Source organism: Coenobita brevimanus, chromosome 44 (assembly GCF_032717465.1).
Source record: "Coenobita brevimanus isolate Jiangsu-jjx chromosome 44, ASM3271746v2, whole genome shotgun sequence".
NCBI lineage: Eukaryota > Metazoa > Arthropoda > Malacostraca > Decapoda > Coenobitidae > Coenobita > Coenobita brevimanus.
The window spans coordinates 22,007,844-22,013,938 of NC_136997.1; the positions used below are offsets into that span (position 1 = coordinate 22,007,844).

Below are 6,095 nucleotides of genomic sequence, written 5' to 3' on the forward strand. Positions count from 1 at the left end.
GGCTAGTGGCATGTTTTGAAAAAGTGGAAGCGAAAAGGTGTTAGTGTTAATGTCTTATTATGCAGAAGCGTGCATATGCATGTGCATATGTGTGTGCGTGTGTGTGTGTGTGTGTGTGTGTAAAATTGCTAATCACTTTCTATATTGCAATAAAACAGGGATGTGTCATGATGCAGGGTACAAGTTTGCACTTCACTGTAGGGACACAGTATCATGAGTGAAGGGACTGGAGAACAGAGGATAGCATTTGGAGTTACCTGGAGACAAATAAATGGGGAATTGGAGGGGCGTTGTAGAGGTGACGTGGATTAGCTGCAAAGTATTAGAAGTACCCTGAAATTATTGGATTATGTTAAGGGAATGGAGAGAGACTAAGAGCGTACATGTGGAGGTAGGAGGAGACAAATCTGGAAGTGGAGGAGAGTTGTGGAGCTGATGTCGATGTGCTGGAGGAATTACTCTGAAATGTTTGGGATATGCGGAGAGAATTGAGAGAGACTGACTAGGAGAGTGCATGTGAGTGAAGTGGAAGAGGTAAGAGAAAAAGAGGAAAGGGGGGCTGCTGAGGCTAGGGTAGAAGGATGGGGTGCAGAGGTACAGTATGTAAATGAGCTTAGTGTGAGGTGGAGGATGGTCTTATGTCTCCTTAAAGATTATCGTCCGAAGATAGAAGAACTACGTATAATATTACATCAACCAACTGAAGGAGTTTCGGTAGACATAATAAACATTCCAAAAAGTATAATAAAAAATAAACCCATTTGCCAAATAGTATCCAAGAACAAAAGATAGGGTACAATAAGTAATTGTGCTAAGGATTCCATACATAAGAGAAGATGATCAGACACAGGCTTGCTGCTAGGAAAGGATTTTATTCAGTTTGGGAACGGGAATGAAAACGCTCCATGGTTGGTTATAAAGCACTTCCGTAGGCAGTAACTCTGGTGAGTTAAATCCATAGTTCAGCGGGTTTAAAATGTTTCGTTCATATACCGTGAAAGAAATAATAAATAACGTCACATTTATCAATATGGCATCCCTCTCCAGGACCAGCCAACAGTTATCTCACATACACCTTAAGTAAACACGAATCATCTTTAACTAGAGTACATCCTAGCATAAAACATAAAAAAGTACCACAAATAAGAGTAATAATAAACGAAATAGCGCAACAGCAATACAAATAGCAATTACCGCATCCCTGCTCTCCATCAGCGGGTCGTCCCTCTCTCACGTCAGTCGGGCAAATAAGGGAATCGAGACGGTTCAGGGGTTCAGAGGATTCGAAGCAGGAGGATGAGCATTACCGTGGTGGGTTTGAACATGTGATACTAATTAGTTCGCTGTGACGCCTCCTTTCTCTAGTATATTTGTGCCATATTAAGACAATTTAAATACATTAAGACGGATATTTGAATCTCGAAGAGTTAGATATAGGGTTCATTAACATTTTTAGATCTTACTTAAATGGCATAAAATCGTCTGGAGGTGAATGAGACGGATGTGAAACGTTGGAGGTTCGTGGAATTGGATGCAGGAGGGAGTGGATTCGAACAGCTGATATTTTCTCCTTTTCCATGATGTTCTCTGTTTCCAGACGGTTTTTATACTTTTATGAGATATAATTTCGAGCCAGAGGGAGTAGACATAGCCTGCATTAACCCTTACTGTACGAGAAGCCTTACCTAAAATGAACAGAGGCGTTTGGATTGTGATGCAGAGTTCGTACAAATGATGCGTTCTTCATGGTCGTGGGTGAGGCAGTGGGGATAATAAATGGAATGATGCAGGACAGTCACAACACACGATAAAGCACCTGACGGAGTGTAATGGAAGCGTTATATATGTGAACCATCCTGTATGCCATTCTGAAGGGATATTTCTTTGTGTTATGTGGACGGCTCAGTGTTATCAGTGTCTACCCTGCATCATTCAGTCATTTCCTACTCCCACCTCCACAACCACGCCCACACCAGCCGACTGAGCCGTCCTCGCAACACATAGGGTACTGCCAAAAGAGTTTCCAGTGGAGCTATTTACGGGTTTCAGAAATCTTTAAATCTTTTGGCAGTCTTAATTTTCAACTTTTTCTTTTACGTCTAGAGGGTGAAAAATTAATCATCTGAATAAAATCGTCTGGCGTCCATAAAAATCCCTTTACGAGTTAAATATATAAACGTTATAGAGAGTAGTCTGTAAATAGCGCCCCACTACTCATGTGCTCATGTGGCAGTATTTTGTGTTGAGGAGACGGCTAAGTCTGCTGGTATGGGCGTGGGTGCTGCACCGCCCCACTACTCATGTGGCAGTATTTTGTGTTGAGGAGACGGCTAAGTCTGCTGGTATGGGCGTGGGTGCTGCACAGGTAGCAGCAAGTAAATGATGCAGGAGAGACATAACACTAATTGAATCTTTCACTTAACACACAAGAAGTTGCTCAGCTGAGAGTTAGAGGACCACTACTTTGGCTCTATTCTAAGTGGCTATGGCGATTGTCTTAACACCACTTCCTTAGCGATTTATTGCGAACAATACACCTAATTATTCTCTCGAATGGTACAGATTCACACAATGTCTTTGTCAGGATGATAGAAGATGCAGGAGGTGGACTGACGCCTCACCATCGTAAGCAACAAATTGTAGCATTAGATTACAGCTAAACTATGATGCTGGGCACGAAGAAGTGCAATGGAAAGGATGCACAGCCATAGCATCGTCCTTTTCTGCCATTTTGCTACGTGGAATAAGCTGCAAATGGACGAAAATCTGGACCAAGTTAAGATGAAAAGAGTAAGACACTTCTCCATGTTGAATAACGAATTGCAGCAACGCATTAACACTAGAATACGATGCTGGTCACGAAGAAATGCTATGGAAAGGATGTATAGCCATAGCATCGTCTTTTTCTGCTGTTGCTACGTAAAGTATACCGCAAACCGACGAAATTCTGAGCCAAGTTAAGGTGAAAAGAATATCGAAAGCGACTCCCACGACCGTAAAGCTTTTAAATTCTAGGGCATTTTTTTTTCTGCTTTAATACTGTTATCTCCAGATGATTTTATTAAGCCAAGGAAGGATGTCTGGCAGTGGAGGGGTTAGTGAAGGCTGAATGTAACCCCTGCGGCTCGAGAAGTCTCTCCTAAGCTGATTAAAATGTCTGAGGGTTGCAAGAATAAAAAAGTAATACATCAGAGGAAGGTTGGCTCTCTCCGCGACTGTAGTAGTGGTTGTAGCAGTAGTGGTATTAATATTAGTATTAGTAGTAGTTTTAGTAGTAGTAGTAGTAGTAGTAGTAGTAGTAGCAGTAATAGTAGTAGAGCGATCTTTCCGCGATTGTTGTTGCAGTAGTAGAAGCATCAGCAACAGCAGCAGAAGTGGTAGTAGTAGTAGTAATAGTAGTAGCAGTATTGTAGTAATTGCAGCCCCAGGTTCATGTGTAAGGTGAACCCGGTGGACAGTAGGCTGAAGCTGTCTTTCACCGCAGTTCACTTTCCACCTTTCGGGGGTTGGGAGGGAGTGAGATGAGGGACGTTAGCGCAAGGGGCAGTGGATCCACCCAGTTATATTAGTGCCACCGCGGAAGGGCGACCCTCTCCATCTCCCCGCATATGGCGTACTTCGGAAATTTAGTCAAATACGTCAGCATTTTTTTTTTTTAAATTAGCAATTTTGTATCAGTCACAGGCTTAAAAAAAAAATGCAGAGTAAACCTGTCTTGTTAATAGTACATTTAGATATTCCTTCTGTCTAACAAGACGATTTCTTTCAGTAGTGGGATGTTCTGTTGGTCAAAGGCTTAGAACTTAGAGTGAGGGTTTATATTTTAAGCTAACATCAGACGATTTTCTTAAGGTTAGAGGAGACTTTGAGAACTGGAGGAGTTAGATCTTCAATAACCTTTCCATTACTATGCTTGACCTAGAATTGCCATCTTTCCAGCCTGAATTCTGATTTGTAATGAAAGAAAAGCATTCGGGAGCAGAATGTTAATCACCCGCCAGAATATGCTGTTGAATAAGATATAAGCGCGGCCTCCCCTCCCGGGGGGGAGGTCAAGGGACGGAGTCCCCCTGGGGGACTGGGGGTGCCCTCCCGGGGGGACCTAATGGCGGCGCTCCTTCGAGGTGGTCCAGGGGGGATAGCTGAAGTCGTTCATGAGATATATGGTGCTACTGGCGGACGATAAACACTAGTTGACCCTTGGCAGCCATTTTGCTAACCTTGACCTTGACCCCAAATGTCCATTTTCGAACTCGTCCAAGAATATGGCGATATCTTGATACCTTGAAGGTTTCATGTTGATACCTCAAGCTGTTCATGAGATATAATGGTAACACACACACACACACACACACACACACACACACACACACACACACACAGACTCGGGGAAAAACATTATAGTTCAGCCATGGTAAAGATGGATGATAACAAGAGTCTAGTACTAGAATACGAGGTGTGTCAGAAAAGTTCCAGGACTGATGTCACAAAAGATATATTTCAAATCCAAACTACAAACTACGAGTTGTCCCCTTCAAAGTAATCCCCCTGGAGTTTAACGCACTTTCCCATCCTTCTCTCCCACGCCTCCATGCACTCCTGGAAGGATTCTTCTGGGATCCTCCGCAGCTCTGTCGTCATGGCCATCTTGATGTCATTCACGTCTTCAAAACGGGTCCCCTTGATGACCCCCTTGAGCTTGGAGAAGAGGAAAAAATCACACGGAGCCAGGTCAGGTGAGTAGGGAGGTTGCTCCAGCACGGCGATATTCCTCTCGGCCAGGAACTGTCGGATGCTCAGGGCACTGTGAGCAGGTGCGTTGTCATGGTGAAGCAGCCACGAGCTGTCCTGCCACAATTCTCGCCTCTTCTCGCGCTCTGAACGAAGCAAACGCTGCAGGATCTCTTTGTAGGTGTACTGGTTGATCGTCTGGCCCTGTGGCAAGAACTCGGTGTGGACAATGCCCCTCACATCGAAGAATGCGATCAACATGACTTTGACTTTGGACTTCGACTGTCTTGCTTTCTTCGGCCTTGGCGACATCGGACTCTTCCACTGAAGGCTCTGGCGTTTGGTCTCGAAGATCCATGACTCATCACCGGCGATGACTCTCCCTAGCAAGTCTGGTTCGGTTTCAAGACGCTCGAGGATGTCCTGACACACCTGCATGCGCCGATCCTTCTGGTCATCATTGAGCAGCTTCGGCACCATCTTTGCGCAGACTTACCACACCCAAATCTTCAGTGATAATCTTCCAGACGCTGTCCTGGTTCATGCCCAGCTCATTTGCGATCAGTCGAACAGTCAACCGACGATCGCCACGGACAATCTGCCTGACACGCTCAACATTGGCCTCAGTCCTGCTCGTTGAAGGCCTTCCGCTCCTGGGGTCGTCTTCCACGTCCTCGCGTCCCTCTTTGAACCTCTTGTACCACTCAAAAACACGTGAGCGTGACATCGTCTCATCTCCGTACACTTGCTGCAGCATTTCCAGTGCTTCAGAAGGAGTGTTCCCCAACCGGACCAGAAACTTCAGGTTGGTTTGTTGCTCTGTGCTCATCGCTTGATGACCTGAAACAGAGGACATGTATACAAAAGCATGTGAAAAAAAGATCAATAGCCGCAGAGAGCTGAGATCACAGTCATATACTCCCTGGATATTACGTCACACGGTGACACAACCCCCTAATCCCTCTCTCACTCATAGCTCAAACAGCACACTCAGTCCTGGAACGTTTCTGACACACCTCGTATACTGCTAGTCACGAGTATGTGCTGTGTAATGGATGTTGAGCCGTAGGAATGTCTTTTTCTTCCACTGGGCAGTGAAAATAGCTACAGTGAGACGAAAATTTCGGCATGCTAATGTAAAGCGAGTTTAGCTAGAACAGTCGATGTAGTAGTAGTAGTAGTAGTAGTAGTAATATAATAGTAGCTGTAGTAGTAGTAGTAATAGTAGTAGTAGTAGTAGTAGCCATAGCTAGTAGCAGTAGCAGTAGCAGCAGCGGTAGTAGTAGTAGTAGTAGTAACAGTAGTAGTAACAACAGCGGTAGTAGAAGTAGTAGTAGTAGTAGTAGAAGTAGTAGCAGTAGTAG

General features: G+C 44.5%; 1 pseudogene; it reads right to left on the bottom strand.

Moving 5' to 3' along the window:
• Positions 1–5,188: 5,188 nt before the first annotated feature.
• Positions 5,189–5,560, bottom strand: LOC145398009 (protein GVQW3 pseudogene; annotated as a pseudogene).
• Between the last annotated feature and the right edge of the window lie 535 nt (positions 5,561–6,095).